This window comes from Panthera onca, chromosome C1, assembly GCF_046562875.1.
Source record: "Panthera onca isolate mPanOnc1 chromosome C1, mPanOnc1 haplotype 2, whole genome shotgun sequence".
Lineage (NCBI taxonomy): Eukaryota > Metazoa > Chordata > Mammalia > Carnivora > Felidae > Panthera > Panthera onca.
The window spans coordinates 175,086,709-175,114,261 of record NC_138346.1 but is presented as its reverse complement, the minus strand read 5'-3'; the positions used below and the strand labels follow the sequence as shown (position 1 = coordinate 175,114,261).

Below are 27,553 nucleotides of genomic sequence, written 5' to 3'. Positions count from 1 at the left end.
AAGAGGCAGTAGCTCTAAGTTCCTGCCTGGCTGAGCCAATCAAAAGCATGCCTCTACCTCTGACTGGCACTAAAAAGGGACAATGACCTTGGGAATGAAAGAGAAGTAAATCCCAAATTCCAGGTGACTCCACACAAAGTCAAAACATCTGGCATCAGGTGCCTTCAAAGGAAAATATCTGCTGCAGTCACACGCACTAACACTGAGGTAGAATGAAAGGCCTCTCAGTGGATGATTCTGGTAAACTTTGCAAACCACAGCCTGTGGGTCTGTAAACTGATTCTATGGATTCAGCTCACTTAGACTTTCCTAGAGATTTCCTGAGCATGCCAGGAGCCAGAGATACAGAAATACACAGGCCAAGGCCCCTGACCTCACAGAGCCAGAATGAGGCAGAACAGACAGCGTACTGAGGTGATCACGCCAGCACCCCACTTCCTGTACACCCACTATGGTCTGGGTGCCGTGCTGGCTGCTTCATGTTTATCTTCTTAATGTTATGAAGAGACAGATGCACTATGATCTGCAGTCTACAAATGACAAAACTGGGCTTCACAAAGATGTTATTACTTGTTCAACTTTCAAAAATTAGTAGACAGCAGATCTGAGACCCAAACTGCAATTTTTCAGACTCCAAATACTTCTCCCTTAACCATTACATTTTCCAGGCTCCATGCTCAGAAATAATTATATTGTAGCATTTGTGTAAGGACAACAACAGAGGTATTAGTAAGTCCAAGGGGAGTCACCAAAGAGAAAGGAATTCATTTGGAGGCACAAAGGAAAGGCAGGGCATCATTCACAGGGCCTGATACCTAAATCGGGTTTTGAAGCATAAGTAGGAGTTCATCAGGCAGATAAAGGAGGGATTTGAACGTTCAAGAAAAGAAGAGCTCAGGCATCCAGAGGCATAAAAGACAAGAGCCCACTAAGGTATCGCCAGGAATCCTGCACACCAATTATATAAAGTGATAACAAGGATAAAGATAACAGTTAGCTGTTAACGTAGGCAGGAAACAGGCTAAAGGGTCATGCATATGCACATATGAACAAACATTATATAAACACACACACACACACGCACACACACCCCTTCTTATGTGATTTTCCCAGAGCAGGGACCAACTTGAGTTTTACTAGACCCCTGGTGTGAGTAAAAACAAGCAGAACTCAGCTAAGGCCATCATTGACTTTCATGGGGCCATTCAGCTGCAAAGAGCCCAGTCTGCTGACACTGAGCTTGTATAAAAACCTACACGTGCCTATTTGTCATTTCTCCCTACTCAGAAATAACTACTTGGCCACCTAGCACATAAAACGTGGCATGTTTTGCACCTGTCATTTTCTAGGGGGTCTAGCAGCAATCAAAAAGGAAATGAAGCAAAGTAGAGAGAGAATCAAAGCGAAGTGTAAATGTGAGTACCTGCGGTGCCTATGCATGGAATGGAAACTATCAAATTTGAACTCCTAAAAGGACGTATTGCCAAATGCAAGGAGGAAGCAACCCTAGGCCCGGTTGACTCTGTCCGATCCAACAACACAGACATGGTGAGGTGGAAATGAACTAGGAAAATTCTGATGGAGACCCATTCCACTCCTCTGTGTATGACATGGAGTAAATCATTTAACCCCTCTAAGCCTCCATGTGTCATCTAGAAAGAGGCACAATAATATACCTAATGTCATGCTCCTGATCAAGATTACATCAGGAAATGCACGTAAAGGACTTCAGCACAGTGGATGACAAACAATACTTAAATGGCAACATAAACCATGTTGATGCTAATCTAAAAATACTTCTGCCGAAAATAACGTTTTTTAAAAACATGAAGGGTCTAGGCTTGATTAGGGTTTACTAACAACAGCAGCTCTGGGATATGGAGCACTCATAATACCTTGCAATGTTGCATTTAAGTTTCACAACCACTCTGTGGAGCAGGCACAAATATTACCTCCATTTTAGAGGCAAAGAAACCAAGGCATGGAATTACATAATTTGCCCAAAGATAACACAAATAGAAACTGAAGGAGGAAGATTTAAACTCAGACATTCTAGTAACTTAGAGCTTTTTTGATGCATCTGTTTAAAATTAATTACTTCCAGGGTATGATGGTTAATTTTATATGTCAACTTGGAGGGTGTTTTTGGATGAGATTAACATTTAAATTGGTGAACTTTGAGTAAGCAGATTGTCCTCCATAATGTGGGTGGGCCTCACCCAACAAGTCGAAGGCCTAGTTACAGCAAAAAGACCAGATTCCCCAAGCAAGAGAGGATTCTCCAGCAGATGGCCTTCCGACTTCGTCTGCACCATTGGCTCTCCTGGATATCCAGCATGCTGGCCAACACTGCAAATTTTGGACTTGCTAGACTATAACTGCATGAGCCAATTCCTTATAATAAATCTCTCCCTATATATACACACATCCTTTTGGTTCTGCTTCTCTGGAGAACCCTAAGAAAGGAACTACACAGGAAGAACTAATACATAGGGTTTTGGTTTTCTGTTGTGGTTATTTTTACCTTCCAATTCCTTGTATTTTCTACCCCATTTATTCAGTAGGTATTTTCTAAGTGCTTCACATGAACCAGGCACTCCCCTAGATTACAAGGTGAAGAAGAAAGATACTCTGTCTTCTAGCCTATTCTGCCTATGGTTTTCCATCCCTATATACCCATGTATCTCCTCTCTCAATTATAAGACCCTTGAGATTCATGACTAGCCTTTGTATAAACAACAAGTACAGAGTTTCAAATAGACTATACAGTAAATACCCATCAGTGTTGGCAAAATGAATACACTGTATGTTTGCCATTGTTTTTTGTTGTTGTTGTTTGTTGTTGTTGTTATTGTTGTTTTTTACCCTTTACTGAGTATATGCTATGCTGGATGCTCAGCATTCATTTCTATCTCATTTTGTCACAATTTAAGGAACAAAAAGGGAGACACCAGGAAGTGAGGTGACCTGCTTGAGGTCACGCCGAGTTATTCACACCCAGGTCTGAGTCCAAAGCCAGTGGACCTCTCACTACGGATGCTCCCTTTTGCAAACGATAAATAACAGATGAAGCCCGGGATGAATGAGCACCCCCGGAGCTCCAGGGCCCTTCAGCCAAACTTCACAAACACACAACTTCATAGCTTGCATGAGGCAAAGTATAAAAATGAAGGCAATCGGGTGTTATCTATAAACACCTCAAAGCTTTTCCTTTCATTTAAAAATTCTCTAGTAATTGTTTTTACCACAGTTAATCATAAAAACGAATCACCTCAAATTTTTAAAAGAAATTCTCCTTCAAGATGTGTCAACTTTGTGCCATGAATTCATTTATTATGAGACCACATGATGCCTCCAAGTACCGCATTTTATTGAAACGTGACTTTTTTTTTTCCACTCTGTTTTGATTCCACATCTGAAAATCGCTTCTATCAATCTTTCACTGGAGCCAAACATAACTGTTTTGCTCACTGAAACATTAAATACAGACTCAGGGCCCAAGAATCAAATTAAAAATAAAATAAACTAGTATCTGGCTGACATTCATAGCTTCATATCCAGGGAGACCACAGATTTGAGAACAGTTGTGAACCCGCTTCCATGATAAAAATCAATCAATCCTAATCCCTTTGCATCTTATGTCATTTAAAAATCCAAAGACTTCATGTGGGCTGATTTTTCTTTTTGAGAATCAATTTTAGAAATTGTTGACTACACTGATTTTCAAAGGGGCGGGGCATCTTCAATGAAACCGCCAGACTCAGTTTGGTCATTGATTGGGATCGATGGTTTTCTGCATCAGTTGCTGCTGGGTTGGGGGTGGGGGTGGGATGCACGCCATATACTTACATTCCCCATAATGCATCATTCTCTTTCTAAACAGTGGCAGCAAACAGGCACATCCAATATTGTATTACTTTCTTCTTTCATTCATGATGATGTCTCACATGGGCCCTGAGAGTTGGAAAAAAGAAGCATTTCCCAGGTTCTAAGGATGAAGGGAACCCTAGCCAATCCATCATGCTTTGTCTGCTAATGATAGACTCATGCATAAGAGCTACCATAACTAGAGAGGGGCAGCAGGCATGAAAAGGAGTGAATCAACTGTCAACGGCTGGGGTCTGAAGGACAGCAAAGCTGTGATTAGAATTTTCAATCAGACTTCCATGATTCATCACAGTACGGGGTGGGGGGATGAGAGAAGTTTGTAGAGGCATATTCCTCCTTCAACCCTGCCTTCCCTTCTTCTATTAGCAGAGTTAAGTCGTAGGGGCCATGGAAAACTCCGTCTTACTGACCCAAAGAATAAAACTTTAAAAGATCTGCTAACATGGGGCAGATGAGTGCTGGGATTAAACATCTCTCTCCCCACAATGCCCAGATTAATGTCTCTAAAATACAATTCTGATCTTGTCATGCCTGATCCAAGAACTCTCATGTCTTCCTTCTCCCTCCCCCTTCCTCCTCCTCCTTTTTCCTTCCTCCCTTTCTTCGCAACTCCCTCCCTCATTTCCTAGCTTCCTTCTGGATTATCTTCCTATCCTTTCCTCCTCCTTTCTACTTATCTATGTACTTTCCTTCCTTCCACATCTATTAAGCACTTACAAAGTAAAATCATTTCCTGATGGAAGAAATCACAGCCTACTTAAGGGGGACACCCACACACAGACAACCTCAGCATAGTGTGAAATAAAATAACGGTGGTGTGAAACACAGTGGGATACTGGGGAGTGAGTTCCTACAAGCTTCCCAGATGAAGCGGCCATGTGCTGCCAGCATAGGCAATAGCACACACACACGGCGGCATGAAGACGAAAGGATGTGGCGTTCTCCAGGAAGTGTAGGTGGATCAATGGTGCTGAAGCATCGTTTATGGGAAAGTGATATGGAATGAGTCTGGAGAGGTAGGCAAGCCCCTGTTAGGAGAAGCTCCGTACCTACGAATTTTATGAAGGCAATGAAGATAAACAATAGGCATTAAGCAGAAGTGGTGGTGGTGACTAGATTTTTAATTAAACCTCCATAAACGTGCACGTGGATCCTGCCTGAGCACACTATTTGAAACTGCAACCCCACTCCCAGTCGCCGCCCTTGCTACTTTTTCTCCATTGTACTTGTCACCATGCAGTACTGGGTTCACTAAATTTTAGTTATTGTCTATCTGCCTCCAATAAAATGTAAGGTTCATTTTGAGAGCCAGGAGCTTAGTCTCTCCACTGTTGTATCCTTTGGACACAGAAAACTATTTAGCACGTAGTAAATATCCCATGAATACTGTGGAACAATATGGTCTTTTTAAAGACAGCAAAACTCAATCATCTCAACATTTTATCTGGAGGAAAGACTTCGTCCTTAAAGAGGATACCTCACTTAAAACATGCCCAGTCTCAACTCCCTGCAGAATGCCGGTGAAATGCCTACTTTAAATGTAGTTACAATAAAAAGTTGTGGAAAGAACTTAGAACAGTAACTGACATATAAAAAGTCCTCAATAAATTTCAACTATTGCTTTCTGGCTTTGTTGATATCATATCAATCCCCCCTGCCTGGGAAGCCCATAAGAACAAGGACTTTTCCTTCCATTACACAGTAGGGGCTCAAAGAATGACTTGTGATTCATCAGAAATCTAGACCATCGGGGCGCCTGGGTGGCGCAGTCGGTTAAGCGTCCGACTTCAGCCAGGTCACGATCTCGCGGTCCGTGAGTTCGAGCCCCGCGTCAGGCTCTGGGCTGATGGCTCGGAGCCTGGAGCCTGTTTCCGATTCTGTGTCTCCCTCTCTCTCTGCCCCTCCCCCGTTCATGCTCTGTCTCTCTCTGTCCCAAAAATAAATAAAAAAAAAAAAAAAAAAAAAAAAAAAAAAGAAATCTAGACCATCAACCCAGGGAACTCTCTCTTTAAGTCAGAAAGTGAGCGATTTCCCTAGCGTATTCTAAGCACCACAAGAAGCTCCTTTCAGAGAGAAAGAAGTCCTGGGAATGTCATGTGCTTTGCAATCATTGCAGTTTAGAGAACCGAAGCTTAGCGTTGACCAGTGAGGTTCCTCGAGCCATGTATCCATGCTTCTTGGGAGGACTGGAGATCATCTTCCATGACACTGTCATACAGCTACCATAGCAAATTAGAATGTTGCTCTGACATTTTGACTGCCTACCACAGTAGACCATATGCATCTTAAAAGAAGGATCCCATAGCTGGGGAAGAAGTAAGGTGGAGAGTTAAGAGCCTGGCCTCCAGGGCCCAACTTCCAGATGTGAATCCCACCTCTGACATGTTAATCTCTCTCTGCCTCAATTGCACTTTGAGAACAATAATGCCCCTACTACCTCAAAGGGTCGCTATGAAGATTCACTGAGCCAATGCTCAGTGAACTGTGCCTGGCACACAGTACATTGTTAAAAAATGTTATATATTCTCATTGGCACATCTTAGAACATAAGAGGTACCCAAACAATGCTTGCTGAATTAACAATATACACATATCTGAATTTCCTTTTAGTTGTCCACAGAAAATGATTAAGAAAGGGGCTCAGGCATAACTCAACCCATATCCCTGCTCAGAGATGTTAACAACTATACTAGTAACTCAAAAGGCACTCTGGCTGGTTTGATTTGAGGCATAGACTTTAAGTACAAAGGCTCAATTCTTCTCCTGTGAAACTCAGCTATCTCCCGGGGTTGTCTTGTAGCATGTTCAGGTAACATTTGGTGTTTTACAAACACTAGAGCGCTATAAAATACTTCATTGATATTACAAACAGAGACGCTCCAGGCACTCAGCAAAAGAGAGGGTTAAAAAAATGGGATTCAAACTACTTTGTCTTCTTACATTTGTGCAAAATTAAAATGACTCTTTGCAGAATCCAATTTGGATAAGCCCATGTCAATACTACTGATACAAGCCATCACTAATGACAAGATTGATAGCTCAGGAGGGCCAGTCATTTCATGTTCACTGTGCATCATGCTTAATTCGCCAAAAGGAGTTTGTGTGTATAATTAATATGCTTTTCTTCCCGGCTTCATCTGGAAACATGTAAAGGGTCTCTAGGGAATTCTGTAAGTTAGAAACAATTAATAAAATAAAACCACTTAATTAAAGAGAATAATTGGAGCCTATTTTATACCTGAAAATGGAGGGATAAAAATCACTTTGGAAACACACTGTCGAAAAATTGCTGAGTTTTTAAAGAAAGAATAACGTGTAGATGGAAGACATGTGAGTCATGATAGGGGACTGATTTCCCAGGCCCTTTGTTCCGGAGTGATTTAAATCCAGCTGACCTGACGTGCACACGAAATGCAAGATTACTGACCGTACAATGGCAAGTGCCATTCTTGTGTACAAAAACTTCATTTCTTATCATTACTATCCCAATGCACAGTTAGAACACCTTTCCTGTACGCATTATAGGGATCCCTCAGTAAAAAGCAGCCGCTCTCCCCATCTCCCAGAAACGCCTAGTCTAGTCAGGAGAAGAGAAAAGTCCCCACACAACTAAAATGCAGAGGGACCAGCACTACATGGTAGCAGAGGACATCATGGAATAGTGACAGAGAGCTCCCAAAGCAGCCTCGAAGAAACAATGCTTTCCGAGGTCATGAGTTCTCAGAAAGAAATGAGCATTTACAAGCATAGGAAGAAAAAATGCAACTACACATATAACATCATGTACTAAGTCACAGACACGTGAACATACGCACTGTTCTGGTAAATTACATAAAGCTCAGCAGGTCCCAAGAACCAAGTATATGTTTCAGAGCAGAAAGACATGATGTTAGAAACCAGGTGGGGAAAGAGCATATACATGGAATAGAAAGACGAGTTCAAATCACATAATCATGTTATCGTGCATGTACGCAGCATCTCTAGGAGCTCTAGGAACACTTGAAGGTGGTACACAGAACTATGGTTCCCAACTACCTGTATCCCTCCCAATGAGATATGTATTCAGCCACACCTTTTGCACCTCAAGAGAGATGAAGAACATTCCCTGCCCCATTGTCGAGTTTGGCCATGTGACTAGGTCTGGCCAATGGAATAGGAGTGGACATAAGGTGCAGAAACTTTAAATGCACTTATACAACTTTAAATGCACTTATGTTGTTCTGAACTGAACAGACTTCACATTTCAGACCTCTGCCATGAGGATCACATGGCTCACAGGAGGCTGCTCCCAGAGCCTGGGTTCCTAAAATTAAAAGACTCTTGGAAAAGAGCTAAGCAGAGCTGCAGACAGCCTGGATAACTACTGAAATGTGGGGGTGGCTTGTTACCAAAGCAAAAAATCACCAAAGAGGAAGTCATGCAGGTAATGATACAATAATCAGAGAAGAGCCATGATAAATATATGCATGGGATAGTATTGAAGAACCAATAACATATGTAAAGACGCTTGTCCCGTATTAGGCAGTTAATCAATGCTTGATTCCTTCACCTTGGACCTTGCAGAAAGCGGCAACAGTCTTGAAGTTAAGCAATTATAATGAAGGTCATGCCAAAGCATGAATACATTAATTTGCTCCATATTAGACACCTGCCATCAGAATTAATTGGACATATTCTGGCCTGGCTCTACCTCTATACTCTCATCTGTAAAATGGACAGAGAAGCTCTGTATCTACTTTAAACAGCAGCTCTCATCATTATAGTAATCTATGTGGAGTCCTTAAAAGAAAGCCTAACATCATATGTGCTCAATAAAGGTGTGAGCCAGTCATCATTTATTACTGTTAACATTCAACAACTAATATAATACCTGCTGCAGTTTACCAAGGGGGGCGGGGGGTAATACCTATACTTCCTCAAAGACATCAACTACAACACACCAAATTTTATTTATGTTGAACTGAACGGATGACCCACCCAAAATGTATGTATGCACATGCACACAAACACATAAACACACACATGCCACACACGTGCAATCCTTTATCTTTTCCTGTTATGGTGTCTATCGCCATCTCTGAATAAGTAATATGAGAAGCTGTTTCCAAGTCCTTCGAAAGGTTTCAGTGAAAAGGCACAGTGGTGAAATATTTGGACTAAGCACAGTGTAACTCACCAGACAGGTTACTATTTTTTTGTTTCTTTGGTAAATATCTTTACAATGAATTTCCAATGTGGTTTCACAACTTCAAAATATTTGCTTAGGTCATTAAAAAGCAATCACCATGAGCTTTTGAAAGTTTATTCATTCATAAGCAAAGTGGATCTATTTCCTTGTCTTGAAATGGTGGGTTGTCATCGGTTTGTTGTGCTAGTGACTTTAACATCCAAGTCAGTGGTTCTTAAACTTTTGGAGGTGACACATCCACTTGAGACTGATGAAAACCTTGGACACACTCTCCAGAGAAATGCACATCCAGAATCCAGAATCCCAGTCACATTCTCCCCTGAAGCTAACAGAGGATGCGATGGCCAGGGTCGGTGATGGAAAAGGTGTGTGGAAAGGGGGGGCACCTATAATATACAGCAGTTCCCGATTCAAAGTAGGAGGGATGGAGGCCCCAAGAGGTTTCTCCCAGAACAAGTTTCCAAATGCCCTGTTTAATGGGGATCGGTGGGCCAACTGTGCCTCAATTTTTACTGTTCAGTTTCCTCATAAAATTGGGGGTATAACAGCTCCCCCACCAGGGTGGTGTTGTGCAAACCAACGAGATGATCCATGGACAGTGCTTGGCACATTATAAGCTCTTCCTAAGTATTAGCTACTGCTTCTGTGTTAGGATGCAGGACACTGAGGCCCAAAAGAGGAACAAGTTGCCCAAGGCTACACAGCTCGTCAGTGGTACAGTGGGATGAGACGCTGAGGGGCTTCGGGAAGAGAGCTTCCAAGTGAGCCAAACGCTACAGTTAACAAACCAGGGCATCTAGAAATAAGAAGTGCTCAAATCAGCTGATATTTGTTTGTGGCTCAGCTGTTCTACTGCACCAGCTGCTCCAAACTTTCAGACGTGTCTTAGCACGGCACAGAATCACCCCACCCTATATTCATCCCATCAGCCTCAAATCTAATTTCAGTCCTTGAGAGGTTGTTGTTTTTTTTTTTTTTAAAGGGGGGCTAAAATTGAATATCCATTCCTATTTATAGTAAAAGGACATTTCCTAAGAAAGTGCCTTGTAAGGATTCAGATCCTATTTCCTCAGCAGTTTTCCCGCTGGCCATTTTGGGTCTATTTTGATTCCTTTCCTGATTTAAATATGTCTCAGAGGCACCAATTGCTGAAGGGAGGAGAAACTTCTCAGTGGGTCCATAGCCATGGGGTGTGCCCAGGGCCAGCATTAAGGGAAAGGGCCCGAGAGAAACCAACACTGCCCCAACTTTGGAGATGGGGAGAAAATCATCTCAATGGTGAATGCCAAGTATATTTCTAGGAGAGTACTGAAGAGCTAGCCCAAATCTAGACTCCAAAATTATAACATCAGTAGCATGGGAAATTATTTAAAATCAAAAGACGAACCATCAAACATGTGGTCTAGAGCCAAATTGGGACAAGAGACCTTGGTTACTGGCCCTACGCTGACATTTTCTAGCTGGGAAACCTTGGGAATCCCCTCTGCCCTCCTGGGCCTCAGCTGTCTTATATAACAGGAAAACAGCTAGACAGAGACAAGTTATCAGATTAAATGGCCTATAAAGACTTTTTCAGCTTAAGAATCAAAGCGATAGAAGAATATTTATAGTAACATATTTCATGACAGGACAAAAGTGGAAACCAGCCAATGCCTCCCATTACCAGAGGAAATAAAGGAATACTCTTAGAACAAAATACTACAAAGCAGTGAAAATAAACTATATGTATGTGTATCAATATCAAGCAATCTTAACCATTAAAAATAGGGGGTGCTTGGGTGGCTCAGTCAGTTAAGCATCCAACTCTTGATTTCCGCTCAGGCCATGACCTCATGGTTCATGGGTTCAAGGCCCACATCAGGCTCTGTGCTGACAGTGCAGAGCCTGCTTGGGATTCTCTCTCTCCCTCTTTCTCCCTCAAAATAAATAAATAAGCTTTAAAAGTACATATAGTGAGAACCAAAGGCACAAGAATATTGTACAATATGATTCTATTTATATAAAGTTCAAAAGCAAACAAAATGAAATTGTTTGGGGATACCTATACAAAGGTATTAAGAAAATGATTAACATGAAATTCAGGCTAACAGCTACCTGGGGAGGGGTGGGGAGGGGAATGCTGTCAAGGAGGAGACCTTAAGAAGATTCCAGAGACCAATGAAATTCTATTTTATGGTCTAAGGAGTAGATACCTGGGTTTTTATTTTATGTTTATTTTATTCTTATTCATTAATTGTCCCCATAAGGGTCACAAACTCTTTTGAACATATTCTACGTATCACAATAAAAAACAAGTCTTAAAAGGACCTGACATTGTAATAAAAAAGGAGTACTGCATTCCAACCAAATACATGATACACTATTAAACCCCATAATGGCTTGACAACACAGGTCATATTGTCTTCATTTTGCAGACAAGGATACTGTGGTTTTGAGCAGTTCAGGAAAGAGGAGGGGCCACAAGCCAGAGGAGGTGTCTTTGACTGCAAAGTCCATGTACTTCCTGCCGCACCAGGCTTTGGGTACACAGGGGAAGGAAAATTACTTTCCCCAGGTTGTCCAGGAATTTATAACTAAAAGGGGAGGAGTCTAGAATCTGGCCCTGAAGTTCAGGTTCCTTCTAGCATGACTGGCTAAATTCTATAAAACGTAAGCAAGGAGAAACCGGTATTTACATGCTAGTTCCAAAAAATATATACTAAGCGTCTTCAGTTTATCTATCCCCTTTTGATCTGGTTTGCATGAGGTACGGAAATTTATCTCATATGTGTAGCAGTGGAAAGGTGTACAAAAAGATAGGACTATGCTAATATGGTTGTCTGCATATAATTTTCATATCCAAATGTGCCCTGCTCTTTGCAAGATCAATTTTCCCCCAAGGATGCTTTCCTTCTCCCAGCCCCAAATAGCAAAATGGTGGTACTCCATTTTCTGATATCCACGGATTTTCTAATTTAAACAGTGTTATTGTCTCTGCTGTTTATGAGTTTGTTTCCCATCTCAAGAAACTTCAATCCACACATAAGCTACAAATGTGTTTCCTTCCATTTTTTTCCATTACTCTTAATTAGGTAGTAAAATACAATCCACCTACGTGAACAAGATGGGTAAAAGAAAGTAATAGCTAAATGCATTTTTCATTTCACACATAACGATTTGTAAGCAGACAGTCAGAAAGTCCCCTGAAGCTAACCACACAGTGCTTCCCCCAATGATGGAGGGTTTCGTTGTTTACATCCATCACTGAGCGTCAGAGCTGAAAGGGACACCACCCCATTATCTGGCACACTGTGTGGCACATGGCAGCAGCTCATCAAATGTTTGCAAAGTGAAGAATAACGGCTCATAATTATAGTGGCTAATACAGACAAAGAAAGCTTATCACATGTCAGATACTGCTTTAAGCATTATACCTACATAAATGAACTCCTATTTAATTCTTTATAGTAATCTCCAAAGGTTGGTATTGTTATTATCCTCACCTCAAAGACAGGAAACTGAGGCTGAAAATTATTATGGAACTTTCCCAACATTACACAGCTGGGGAGCAACACAGCCGGGACCAGGCTGTTGGCTCTGGCATCTGTGTTCTTAACCCAATGCTACTCTGAAGATCTCTGGGAAGAGATGGGAAGAATGTAGCCCAGGAATGTAAAATGATGATGTAAAGGTCACACAGAGCGGTACTATGGAAAATACCAAGAGCCTAAGAGTCTCAAAGACAGTTTCCAATGAGACCTAGGTGCCTTCCTCATTAGGGGACACAAGAAACACATCTGTCCAGGGACTTGCTGGGGTTGGGCGCCTGTGATTTGGAGACTGTAGGACTGGTGTCAGTCTTGTGTTTGCATGTTTCCAGCCCCTGCTCTGGAAAATGAAGCCAGTAACATCCACCGCAGCAGACTGCAGTGAGAATCACATCAGTGAAACAGCAAATGCTCCCCAAGTGGCACCTACCTAAAGAAACCATGGAAGTTTAGGTCTAAGTATCACGCCACGCATTTGCCTGCCCACTGAACATGGGCAAACTTACCCAAGGGGTATATCTGCTTCGCACAGATCTAGCAAAAGGTTTATACTGGAAACACACAAAGAGAAAGGTTCCACGTCGGGGCGGGGGTGGGGGGTGGTGGTGGTGAGGGATAGGTAAGTAGGGAGTAAAAGGATGTCACTTAGGAATCTACAAAAGTAAATATTTACTCTGTTCCACTGTGCCAGAATATGCCCAAAAGAATTAACTAAAATTGAGGCAGTATTGCTTAATGGTTAAAGCTTGGCTGATGGAGCTCCACGGACCTGGTGTCGCACCCTGCCTCCTCCCCTTGCTAGTTGGGCAATGTCTATAAGGCCTTAACTTTCCCCATCCCTGCTACAATTGCTATGAAGATTTATCACAATGGCTGGCACAGAGACAGAGCTTAATCAATGGGAGTAAAAACCCAACAAACCATGGGATGAAGGATGGACAAGAAGGAGATCCAACCCTCCCTCTGGGGTTGGTACCCAACAGTATTGAGATGATACAAATTATTTAAGAAAAACAAAAAAACCCTGAAAAGTCAGGAAAACATTTTTCCTCTACATGCCCAAGTACTTAATATTCTCTACATGCCCAAGTACTTAATATTCTTAATAAACATTTTCCTTCCTCATAGTTTACCCATTCACCATGAACACAAAACTTGTGGATGAGAGATATGAGTGATACACATGAACGTCCCCATGAGTGGGCCTGCAAAGTGAACACAGAGGAAATCTTTGTAGAACTACCACTTATACAGCGTGTAATTCCCTGCTTTGATTGTTAACAGCCCACTGAATTCTCAGAACAGTCCTGTGCTCCCAGAGGCAGTACAGGATCTAAGCCTGGGCTCTGGACTTAGGCTTGGGATGAAATTAAGGCTCTGCTCTGAACCTTCCAAGAAGACCATCCAGCTAAGGAATCCTGGAGCCAAGTCTTGAATCCTGGAGCCTGTTATTCCATGTTTTAGCACTATTCTCAGCCCTCTTTCCAGGCATTCTCCCTGGCTCAGCATTTGATCTCAGCCCCTGTGATGAACAACATTCCGTCTGCAGTGACCAATGACTATCATATTCCCTGATGTCACCTCACTGACAGGACAGGCTTCACTGACAGCCCCCAGTTACAGACCCATAACACCATCTTCTTGCCTCTAACACTACGCTCAGCAAACACTGTCTGCTTGTTTCTCGGTTTCCTCACCAAAACGTGAGCTCCAGAGGGCAGAGATCGTGTCCTGCCAACTGCTGCGTCCTGTTACCAAACATGCGTCAGCTGCTTAGGAAATGTCAGCTGATAAATGAAGGAATGGGTACCATCAGGAGAGGGCATGATCGAATCACAAGAAAGCTGCATGCAAAAGGACAGCTGAACACAAAGAACACCTGCATTCAAGTTGCAGATTTGCCGAACACTGGCTTTTAAAAATTTTTCTACAGCACAATAACCCTTCTCTGGATTTCTGTTTACTCATAAAGAAAAAGAACGTAGTTGCACTTGACTATTTCTAAGTTACCATAGCCAGGTCCAGTGTTTTGTGGTTTAGGAAAACCATTGTTTATCTGTGTTTGTAAATCCAGGTCTAATTTTATTGGGAGGGGGTGGAAAATGAATATGAGAGAGAGAGAGAGAGAGAGAGAGAGAGAGAGAGAGAGAGAGAAAGAGAGAGAGAGAAAGAGAAAGAGAGAGAGAGAGATTTAAAAGACAAGAAAAAAATCTCTGACCTTGGACAAGTCATTTAATCTCCCAATGATTTCCAGTTTCCTCATCTGTAAATCGAGAAGGTTGAACCAGGTCATTTCTACCATCTTTCTTGACTTTAACTGAAGTGCCTTTTAATTCCACTTTCCTCTGCAAGCTTTGAATCCTGACCTAGAAATCCACTGTACCTTGTAAATGTTTTTTATGGTCCTTTTAAAATTCACACTATTGTGGTGGTCAAAAGCCTAGAGAATGAATTTAAATCTCAAGTTTTTAAAAGTGACTTCAAATACCTTCCAATAACACTAAACTTTTGTGCTGTTTCAGCATAAATCTTGGGAAGGGCTTCTATCCTCTGACTTTTTTATAACTCTGAATGCAGGCATACAGAATAGAGCCATCCTGGTTAAGACTGGTCATAGCTCTGGCAGGGCAGCCATGGGAGTTTGGGGAATAAGAAGCAGCTACATGTACAATTATGATGATAGGGGATATATAAAATACCATCATTCATCCCCCACTGACCCGGAACATTGTCCCTCCTGCCAGTGTGGATTCAAAGAGACCAATGTGCCTCCTTAGACCTGGACACCTAGTATAACAAATGTGACCTTCAAAGGAGGCAATGTAAACAGGGCTCGGGGATGCCCGTTTGTGGACTATCCCATATCCAAGAGCAGACAGTTATAATCACCACAAAAAGGTACCTTTCATGGCATATGACCATGGATGTCCTGTTAATGCATCATTTTAATATACTTTTTACACCCAGGTAGCCATCCATCTACATCTACTGAAATGTCTGCTATGTGCCTATTGTTCAGACGCTGGGGTAGAAAGGAATAACAAAGACTCTCAGTCTTTCTTATGGAAATACATACTTAATATTTATGAACATACATATATAAATACCTAAAAGCATACACTTATGGAAGCTGTATATACATTTCATGACAGCTAATTGGTTTCTCTCATTCATCCAACAAATACTAACTAACTGGGGACCCATGACTTGGCTCGCAGTCCCAGGCTACAGGGATGCAAAAAAACAGCACTGCCCTCCCCTGACATCCTAGAGGGGAAGTCATTGTGTGGACAAGCATTTGCCACAGTGAGGCTGGCCTTTGCCTCTTGTTGTACACACTCAGGAGATTCACTTCATTCTGTCCTTAGAGTGCTGAAGGGCCTTGACTGAACACACTTTAAGGCAGCGATTCTCAGTCGGGGACTGTCTCACTCCCCAGGGGACAACATGTGAAGACATCTGGGGTTTGTTACAACTGGTGGAAGGAGGGGCTACTGGCATCTACCCTGTAGAGGCCAGGCACACCACTAACCATCCTACAAGGCACAAAATGTCAATGGTACTGAAACTGAGACATCCTAAGGTGTGTTTGACCATTCTAAAAATAATATGGTTAAACTTTAAAAATCAGGGATATTTATAGAATTGGAAACATTTAGAAGCCTCTGGTTAAGTTTAAAAAAACCTACAGAATGGAAAAAAAACTATTCAATTGAATTTGCATGAAAATAATAAACATGTGCAGGAATCCATTAATGTTTGCTTTACCCAGGAGGAAATTCTGGGACATTTACAAATTATGACAATTTCTTTATATATGTCATAAAATGGTGTGTTTAATATCTCCCGATTCACCTGGGGGAGAATGGTGCTTGAGTCTGCCTTTGGTTTTCCACCTTGTGGGGCCCTCTGTTTAAGACCTCACATCTCCCACTTACAAGAAGAACTTATCTCCAGAAAGACACATGGGCCCTGAGGCCTAATTCAAGGTTTGAGGAAGGCTGTAACTCAGGCATCAGACAATCAATATTCCAATTTGGAATTTAGCACTTTGGAGACAGAATGTTCAGAAACACACATAAAGGATCTGCTTATGATTGAGGCCCAAGTCATATTTATAATATAATCACCTAGTAAAAACAGTAATGACCTCCGGCTGACTTTACACAGCATGCTTTGGCACACAAGCTCCATAAAAGGATTTTCACAGACCTTGCCTTCAAGAAAATACATTTAAGTTCCTGGTTTTTTTTTTTTTCTATCAAGACTAAAGAGCCCAGACAAAAATACCATTTTGCTTTCAGAGTGCCAAATACACAGTATGTATAGGAGATTATCTTGTAATAATACAATAATGTCCTCAAGAACTCTTTCTGCTTATACATGTGACCTTTAAGGTGAATATATAATACACTTTTGGGTTCATCCTCTCTACAAGCAAAAAATGATCTCTCTCACCTTCCATGGCTGCCTTAAAAACATAAATCAAAACACCCGCTGACTGACATACTCAGCTGCTAGTATGTTTGCTCACCCCTCTGTGTCCTCCGACCAGCTTCCACAACCCCTTAATGATGCTCAACAGTGATAAAATTTTAAGAACGTGTAACTGGGCTGATAAGCCAAGTGAGCAGTTAAGGGCATATACAAGTCCCTGGAAGGGAGAAAAGAAAGTATGTGTGCGTGACTACACATGTGCACACGTGCACCCACGCACACGTAACGGAAGCAGTCCTGGTACAACCCCCAACCCCTCAGTGAAAAGTATTTGTATTTCATGGGAAATGAAAGAGAATAGAGCACAGCAGCTACGAGCGCAAAGCAGGGTGAAGAGACTACAACCTTGTAAATTTCTGTACCTCCCAACTGCCTATGCTCTACCTCTTTTACCTATGATCTATTGTTTCTACATCTGAAAATTACTTCCAGAAACTACTAGCGAAAGTGGATGAAAAGAAACAAGGAACTGCAAATTCTGGTCCAAGCAGAGTAAATCGGGGAAGGGGGCTCCCCCCCGACCACTGACATAAGCATGAACGTATTTCAAGAATATAATCTCTAGGTTCTTATAAAATTCAGGTTCATTTTTTTTTCCCCACTGCAAATTACGTATCTTTGGCGCCATTCTGAAATGCGGATCAGAAGATACTTAAAGGATTATTAAAGAACAATTGGATATAATTTTCTAACCTTATTTCAGACCCTTCCAGGAAGCATATCCCAAAGGGATAAAAGAAGGGTGTGCTTTTTTTAAAAGCCAGTAAAATTCTCGATGGCAAAGCCTTTCTATGGTACACCCAGGGAGATAGGTCCCTTTGTTGGAATCTGAATTTGCCGATACAGGCATGCTAAGTGTGCTCATGACAAATTAAAACATACAAGCCAACCAACCAACCAAAAAACAAAAACTTTGTTTAAACAGTAAACATTTGTTGAATAAATGAACAAATGGATTATTTTATGATCGATGATAAAACTAAATGTTTTAGCAGGAAAGTAAACAAGAAAAGAATAAACAAAAAAGTCCTGGGAAAGGATAAGCATTTTTGTCAGAAGCTATTATAAAATAGATCGCCTAAGAGGACACAGTTTCATAATTTCAATGCCTTCACTGACAAATCAAAAACATGTAAACCTGTATTAATTTCTAGTAGGCTTCTATATTAAGAAAGGTATTATTTCTTGCCTGGAAAGTAAGTTTTGGTAGAAGTGAATGATCTTACAATTACCATGCTACTAATATTTGACATACAAGAAATTTATCCCAGAGTAAATCAGCTTTCCAATTACGCTCAATAAATTCAGAGTTGCCTTATCTGGAAATTAAAAATTAAATGTTTAAGTTGCAAAGAGCTTAGAGACCCAGTCCCTAGGGACCCAGTTGATTCCTTCCTCATGCCCAGACTACTCCAATACTCTGCCTCTCCTCTCAGATGGGACAGCTTGGCCCCACCCCAAGGATCTATCTGGGTAGCTCTCAAACCCTGGCTTCATAGTACAGTCATCTATGGATCTTTTATAAAATACTTGGGTGACACTCCCCCCAGACAATGATGTAATGGCTTTGGAGCTGGCCCATGCACAGGTATTTTTTAAAGAAGATTTAATGTGTAACCAAGTGCTTGGAGGGGCTCTGCCTCATCCCAGGAACGTAGCTGGAACCCACCCTTTAGAATTGGCAAGCTGAGGGGTGCCTGGGTGGCTCAGTTGGTTAAGCGTCCGACTCTTGATTTCCACTCAGGTCATGACCTCATGATTCATGAGATGGAGCCCGGTGTTGGGGTCTGTGCTGAAGCCACGGAGCCTGCTTGAGAATCTCTCTCTCCCTCTCTCTCTCTGCCCCTCCCCAGCTCACTCTCACTCTCAAAATAAATAAATCAACTTAAAAAAAAAAAAGAATTGGAAAGTTGAAAGCCCCTACTTAAATTCTCAGAGGGCTCAGCACCACATCCTGTCTCAGCACACAGGCTTCTTCCTGGTTTCAGAAACACTAATCCTAATGACAGTGCCTTCATTTAGCGTTTGTTCCACCACCCTGATTTACATACAGGTCTGGACCCTTCTGGATCCCCCTGGCTGCCACAGAATGGCACACATAGCAGCTAATGAGGACAAAGGAACCCTCAGGGCATCAGTCTTGAGCTTGCCCTAAAAAGGAGCCTTCCACATAAGAAGGTGGCTCTCCCTCCACCACAGGTACACACGCTTGGTGACAAGGAGTCCTTAGTGCTGCACTGAGTGCTTCATCTACAGGATCTCACTGAATCCTCACAGCTGCCCTCTATGTCAGGTGACATTATTAGCATCACATAAGGAACTGAGGTGATATCCTTGCCTCAGGTCACAGAGCCAGGAAGTAACAGAGGTGGGGCGGGAATCCAACTCTGATGACAAAGGCCACTGTCTTAGTCTGTTTGGGCTGCTGGAACAAAATATCACAGACTGGGTAGCCTATAAACAACAGAATTTTATTTCTCATAGCGCTAGAGACTGGAAAGTCTGAGATCAAGGTCAAGGTGTTGGTAGATTCCAGTGTCCAGTGGGGCCCACTTTTTAGTTCACGGACAGCCTTCTTTTTGCTGTGCCTGGGCTGTGGAAGCGGGGAGGGGTCTAGAGCTCTATCATAAGGGCTCTAACACCATTCATAAGAACTCCACCCTCGTGACCTCAGCACCTCCCAAAAGCCCCGCCTCTAAACACCATCACAAGGGGGAGGGGGGGGGTCAGGTTTCAACAAACGAACTTGGGGAGGGCTACAGCAGCTGTGCTCCAACCCCACTTTGTTTGTTAACTACACAGCAGCCAACAGTTACATGGTGCTTGCCCTGTTCCAGGCCCTGCTCTAAGCTCACGGCATGGACTAACACAGTTAATCCTACCAGACCCCTAGGAGGTCCTTCAGACAAGGAGACTAAGGCAAAGACGTGCCCCAGGTCACAGAGCTAGTGAATGTTAAAGGCAGGATTCTAATCCAGGCAAGCTGGCTCTAGAACCCAAACTCCGAACTACTCAGTCCCATTCTCTTCAACCACCACACCTAGCAGCTGCAGTGACCCTCTGCCAAGACTCAGCGCACAGCAGCACTGTGTGGACAAGGGCTGCTTCCTCCACAGGCCAAAGCTACCTGAATGTAAGAGCAAGTTGTAACCATTCCCATATCCTCTGAGTCGTACACAGTACCGGGTATACAGTAGGTATTTAATAAAGAGTTGTTCAACCCCTACATTCATTCTTTCGTTCAGTAAACACTTTGTGTGCTACCCACCATGAGGTTTCAAGGATAGAAAGACCAAGTGATCACAGCTCCCATCTTCAGGGTTTATGTTGTAACTGCAGAGCCACGAGCACAGCTAAATGCAGTATTCCACAATGAGCATGCTAACAGAGGCATGAACTCAGTGCTGGGGATGTGCTGTGAGCAATTCAGTAATCACACAGGAAGCTCAAAGTCCCCTTACATTATGGCTCCACTGTCTTGTCTTCCACATACACCCAACCAGTCTGCTGCTTTTCTTAAATATTTTCCCCAAACCAACTGCTATGCCAGAATGGACTCCAAAACACTGCAGTTTTGAGATATGCAGCTCATGGTTGAGCCCTTTCCACTCCCAGCCCTGCGATTTGTTATTATGCCTTCAGATATTTACAATGACTGTCTCCACGGCCAGGGAATCGAGCACATTCAATGAAACCTAGTCTTGCACACCGCTGGGAACTGTCACCGTGATGTGGGTGTTGCCTGATGGAGTAGTTCCTACAATGCCCCAGCATATAAATGTCCATCAGCCTCTCACAGGTATGTATAAAAACTCTGCCCTTTGTTTCTCACCATACTGTTTAGTATGAGAGAATCAATGCAAGAATTGAAGCTCCATGAATGTAAGGATATTTGACTACTTCATTCACTACTATATCCCAGTGCCTAGAACAATGCCTGGAAAATATTGAGTGCTCAATGAATATTTGTTGAATGAATAAACACCTATTTCTTTACATGTTTGTTTCAAGTTCTTTGTGAGCTGCTTAGGGACAGGAATGGCTTCATATTCCCAGGACCTAGCAAAGTGCCTGTTACGCAGTAGATGCCTAATAAATGTTTCATGAGTGAGTGGATGAATGGATGGGTGGATGGAGAGATAGAAAACCATTCTAAGATAAAGAGACTCATCAAAACACAAAGCCTACTGAGAAATTACCATCATTGGCCAATTTTATCAAGGGAAAAGAGCACTGTCTTGCCTAATGGTTCGTTTCAACAAAATTTTGGTTAAACACATGCAAGAACCTCAACGAATTGGAAGATATGAATTTCATCATGGAGTCTGACACAGAGGCAGTTTGTTGGCATAAGGAAGTGTTTCTCAAAGGTGGTCCAGGGTCTACCGACATCAAATTCATCTGATGATCTTATTAAAAATGAAGATACCTGAGCCCCACTCCTGGTCTATAGAATCAGAATATTTGAGGACAGGTGCCCAGAAACTGGCAATTGTGACAAGCTACCCAGGTGACTTTATATACATATATAAATATATACGTATGTTTTATATACATACATACATATATATATATATATATATATATATATATATATATATATATTTATAAAATCTTCAGTTCCAGCTCCTGACAAGGGTATATTTGAACGTCAGAAAAAGGGACGTACCTACTAGGCAATGCAGAGGCCTTTTTCCAGTAAGTCCTCACTCGAACTACCTAGAAGACTCCCAATGAAAGACAGTATAGTTGACAATATGTTACCTAAGCCACTTCTATCAGTCAGGGCCCCAGAAAGACCTAGGCAACATCTTCAAACTGCATAGCTTTAGGAGAGCTCGATAAAGGAACCATTTGCAAAGGTGCAGGTAGGGTTACAGGGTAGCCATAGGGGACAGTGCAGTACTTCAGGGCTAGGAAACAGTAGGAGCTGCTACTGGAGAGGCCTGAAAGAAGGGAGAAGGAGAGGTTAGCAGAACCCGAAGACAGAGAGGCTGGGTGGAGAGGCCCATTCTACAGGACTGTGACCACCAGTGGAGAGAAGCAGCCAGTCTGTAGTGATCCTGAAGCCAGGGAGATGGAGAACAAACCTCCCAACTTCACTTGTTCTCCCGCCAATGTTCCCACTGGCCAAAGGAATCAGGAGCTTCTAGATGCTAATAGCATTATATCAGTCAGCCTCCCAGGCACACAGCAAGGTACAGGCAGGATCTGGAGGGGCCAACAGAAGATGCCCAGCACAATGCCTCCCCCCCGCCCCCCCCCCCCCCCCCCCGGCAATCTCTCAAGAGATTTTAATACTGGCACTCCACATATGTGACGACTCAGCCTGGGGGGAAGGTGCCTCCAAATAACTAACAAGGAGAATAGTTGCTCTATTATCACTCACAGTCCCAAGGTTAGTTTGACAATAACAGCGAAGACTGATAATATTCCACTTCTGCCTAAAAATGACAGGGAAGCAGTCAGCAAAGAAATCAGAGGAGTTATGGAGTTGAAGACCTAGTTTAAAACCTGTGGAACAGGAGCCTCAAATGTGAATTTCTTTCTCAACTATGAAATGGGTATAAATAAAGCCACCCGCTCTGACTGCGCTAGTATGTCTCCCATAATCATCGCATGAGATATTGGGTATTAAGTGCCTTCATGAAATTGCCAAGCCCTATAAAATGTAAGTTATAACTGTCCCACTAAATACCCTACAGATGTGCAGATCTGTGCATCAGGAGGAGGGAGCAACCAATTTTGTTTTCACACTTGGATGATCTGTGCCCAAATCAAAGGCAAACCACAACATATGCTTTTGTGCGAGTTTTCTTATTTTTAGAAATGCATTAGGGAGAAGAAGGAGTCACTGGAATGTACAGAATTTGGCAATGCAGCACAGAATGCCTCAGCAACTTGGAGGTGGGTTAAGAACATATGTTTAACAGCCTTTTTCATAAACCCAAAAGGAGAATAGGGAAGATGTCACTGCTTACTAAAATTGTTGCTACTTCAAGTACTCCCTACCTTTGATTAGCTTCCCTTTTAAAGTTAATTAATTGTAGTGGAATGAAAACAAAGCACCGGAAGCAATGTCAAAAGACCTGGCTTCAAGATGCTGTCCCCATAACCAGCTGGGCTCCACACCTTGGGGTTTGCAGCTGACCTGGAGCTTCCAGACTGTGGTGTGGGTGGCTCTAGGGTGACTTTATACAGTTGTTTCAGGGCCTCACAGGAGGTCCCTGCTGCTGAGGACGGAAGAGGTGATAAGGAGGGTCTGCCAGCCAAGAACCTCCTCCCAAGTCTCTACCAATCCCATACAGTGAAGTTACCTGTGAAATCTCCTTTTTGAACAAGTTCCCACTGCTTAAAACACAAAACCAACAAAAGCAACTTTGAAGTAGATGATCTCTAAGATTCCTTAAAATGTTGCATAAGACAGTTTTATGAACTCAATCGTATCCCACCGCAGCTGGAGCTGTGAAGCCAGGAGGGAGTATTTACCCACATAGTTACCACGTATTTACCTTCCAGCTCTAAAGCATGAAGTAATGTACTTAATGAAGCTACAAAGTAAGAATCGTCTACTCAGAGTGAAATTAATCCTACGGCTCATAGGCAGGTTTGTCACATTTTTTAGAATACAGGTAGATTGGGTCTTCTCCTCTGAGGCATGGTTTAGCTGCTATCACAATACTTCCATCATGACATGTTAGCAACTGCCTATGGTTGGAAACAGGCAAACCAGCTTCCATCATTCAACCAAGCGGCTGCCCCGGGGTAACACAGACAATGCTGTTTGCTTGTTCACCAGCTGGAACAACTTCCTCCCAAATTATGCAAACGAGGACAGATTCCGCATCACTTGTTAGATAAGGGCTGACCTCCAAGTCACATAGAGAGTATGATTTCCCACTCCCAGCATTTTGCCGACAGGGAAACTGAAGACATAGTAGAAAGAGATTAAGGCTATTGAAGAGGGCATCTTTTGGGATGGGCACTGGGTGTTGTATGGAAAGCAAATTGACAATAAATTTCACATATTAAAAAAAAATTAAAAAATAAAAAAAAAGAAATTAAGGCTTTGCGTTACAGGTCAAGAACTCATTTTCAACCTCCACTACTCACTAATGCTGTGACTTCGGTAAAATATGTCACCCTTCAAATCCCAGTTTTTTAATTTGTCAAGTGGAAATGATGACATTAGTTCATATGTAAATCCATGCGAAGCTCTTAAAAAAGGTGCTTGCTGCATAGTAAAGAATTAATACTAGCTATGATTATTTTATTCATCAATAAGTTACTATGTGCCAACCACTTTGCAAGGCTTTATCATACCATGCAACAAATATTTACTGAGTACCTACTAAGTGCCAGACACATTCACCATTTTATTTATAGCCCCACAACAATGCTGTGAAGTGGTATGATTATTTCCATTGTCTGGATGGGAAACTGAGACTTAGGGAAATTATTAACAAAGCTTTGGCTGCCCCAAAGCTATGAGGCTCTACCTTTTCTTGAGGCCACTATAAAGCTGATATGGTTACATAAGCAAAGCATCTAGCCCAGGGTAGGTCCCAGTAAATAGTGCCTACTATCATTAATATAATCATTTATGTTAAAATACTGCTTGGTACCTATCCTGTTCCCCAAATATCAACCAAGCACTACCTTTGTATTTTTTACTGTATCTAACTAACACTTGTGTCTTTACTTACTAAATAATTTTTTTAAGGTTATCAGTATGTTTTAAATTTAAATTTTAGTTGGTTAACATATAGCGTAATATTGGTTTCAAGAGTAGAATTCAGTGATTCATCACTTACGTACAACACCCAATGTTCATCACAAGTGCCCTTCTGAATACCCATCACCCTTCTAGCCCATCCCCCACCTCCCTCCCTCCCTCTATCAACCCTCAGTTTGTTCTCTATCTTTAAGAGTCTCTCATGGTTTCTTTCCCTCTCTTCTCTTTCCTCCCCCACCTTCCCATATGTTCATCTGTTTGGTTTCTTAAATTCCACATATGAGTGAAATCATACAGTATTTGTCTTTCTCTGATCAACTCATTTTGCTTTGCATAACACGTTCTCGCTCCATCACATCACTGCAAATGGCAAGATTTCACTCTTTTTCATGGCTGAGTAATATTCCATTGTATATATACCACAAATTCTTTATCCATTCATTAGTGGGTGGACATTTCGGCTCCATCCATAGTTTGGTATTGTAAATAATGCTGCTTGAAACATCAGGGTGCACGTACCCCTTCGAATCTGTATTTTTGTATCCTTTGGGTAAATACCTAATGGTGCAAGTGCTGGATTGTAGGGTAGTTCCATTTTTAGTTTTTTGAGGAACCTCCATTTTGGTCCCCAAAGTGAGTGCACCAGTGTGTATTCCCACCAAGAGGGCAAGAGGGTTCCCCCTTCTCCACATCCTAATACCTGCTGTTTCTTATGTTGTTAATTTTAGCCATTCTGACAGGTGTGAGTGATCAGTATTTCAGGTAACGCACATAAACTGCTTAGAACATAGTGATGCCGGTAATGATGTTTACTATTGTTACTATCATGTGCCAACACTAGGGATACACCGGGAAAATAGCATAGGCCTCTCTGCTCATACAGGGCTAAGTCTAGTGGGCAGACATGCAGACCAGAGTCAAGCCCACTAATGAATGTGTTACAGCAGGAGTTAAGACCGGCATCTGTCTAAAAAAAAAAAAAAAAATCAAGAAAGGCTTCACAGAAGAGACAGCCTTTGCTTTACAAGGTGCAGGATAAAGAGAAGTTTGTCCAACACAGTACTAAAGGGCATTCCCGAAAGAGAGGCGGTGTCAAAGTCCTCCTCAAACCCTCAGCCCTCGCACATGCATAATAGCTTACTGATTCCATCTGAAATGTAAAGAATGATGATTATGAATCCCTGTATTTCCTCCAAATTTATTTTTCAACCCTAAGATATCTTCATTCCAGAGATTTGGGGCGGGGGTGGGGGGGGTGGGGAGGAGAAGAGAAATTCTCTTGAGTAATCTGCTTATTGTAAAGAAATACAACCTCATGTTCCTTTGTCATTCCCGAAGGGATGCTTCTACACGACAGGCTAATCACCTGCAAAATTACCGCAAGGAGCTGGTTCTTAGTTATGTACAAGCAGAACAGCATTCAAAGCATCTTCACATGGTTGGTTTTATAACTCAAGAAAGACTGCTCTGATTTAGCTTATTTTTCCAATTCAAACTCAGAAGATAATGGAATAAATGGGTACTGGTACCTGTCAAATGAGAGGGAAACAGAAATGCAGGAAACAAGCCTTGGGTAATCAATCCAGGCTTCTTACAACTAGTCATGAAGATAGTGTAATCATTTTGGAGTCCAGAGAATAAAGCATAAGGCTCTTGAGTATCTTTATATAGAAGATGTTACTCTTAAAATACTGATGATGTGTCAATGTCTGTAGATTAAATGCTGCCTTGTATCACAGAGTTGTATACATCACTCATGCAAATTGCTTACTGTGTTCTCTCTCCTTTCATATGGATGATCTCTATTTCGTTCAAGTCTAGGAAACACCCCCGGCACATTCTAGCAAAGCTTTCACTGAACAATTTTTTGTGAGGAAACCAGTCTCCCCACTATTTTCTCCTACATGCGCCATCTGCCTTGGCTAGCCTACCATGCACAGAGGCTCCAAAACCCACTGAAATAAATCTGTGGTGTCTGTACAACCGATTCTCAAAAAAACATGACTTTGTAGCTCCTCTCTCTGCCCATACCGATCCCTTAATATTAACAACTGGACATTGGTTTCAAGATTCACCTCAGGACTGATGGTATGAAATCCAACTTTTAGCTCACTGCTTCTCCTGATCTAACGATAGCCCCTGGTCCTGGGGTGACCTAACCCAAATCAGATGCTGAAGGCGGATGTGGCTGCTTCTTGTAGGTCACAACAAAGAAGCTGCGGGGTGGCACTTTCACTCATTTATACACAGAGCAGAGCATATGCTCTGAGACTGAAGTTTGTTATTATGTCTCTAAAGTATATGGGGTATAATAACACTTTCATTCTCCTCCCTCCTCCAGTCCAGAGACACACCCACAATGCTGCACACCTAATCTGAGGATGAACCAATATGGTAGCTTGCTGTGTGTGGTTGAAAAGGTCAATACCAAACCAACATCCTCCCACACAACAGCAGAAGAGGAAACACAGGGAAGTGACTGGGGTCAGACAGAGACCCCACTCTGCTAGTCACTACTGTAAGCCACTGGTCAACTTGCTTCATCTTGCTGAGTCTGTTCCCTCTTAATGAGGATGAGTCCTTACTCCTGACACTGATACGGGGCTCCTTCATTCATTCTTTCAACAAATATTTATAGAGTGCTCTATTAGTTTTCTATTTGCTTCCCCAACAAATTACCGCAAATTTAGTGCCTTAAAACAACACAACTGTATTATT

The 27,553-nt window shown here is 42.2% G+C and overlaps 1 protein-coding gene across 6 annotated transcripts in view; it reads right to left on the bottom strand.

The window, feature by feature from the left end:
* Positions 1-27,553, bottom strand: part of DAB1 (DAB adaptor protein 1) — a 1,137,940-nt gene that overhangs the window by 339,026 nt on the left and 771,361 nt on the right. Inside the window, exon 1 of one of the 6 annotated variants that reach the window (XM_078451867.2) lies at positions 3,850-3,962. The exons of the other annotated variants lie outside the window; for them this stretch is intronic. The gene's annotated coding sequence lies outside the window, so the exon portion shown is untranslated. Of the gene's footprint in view, positions 1-3,849; positions 3,963-27,553 lie in introns of those variants that run through there. 6 annotated transcript variants of the gene reach the window in all.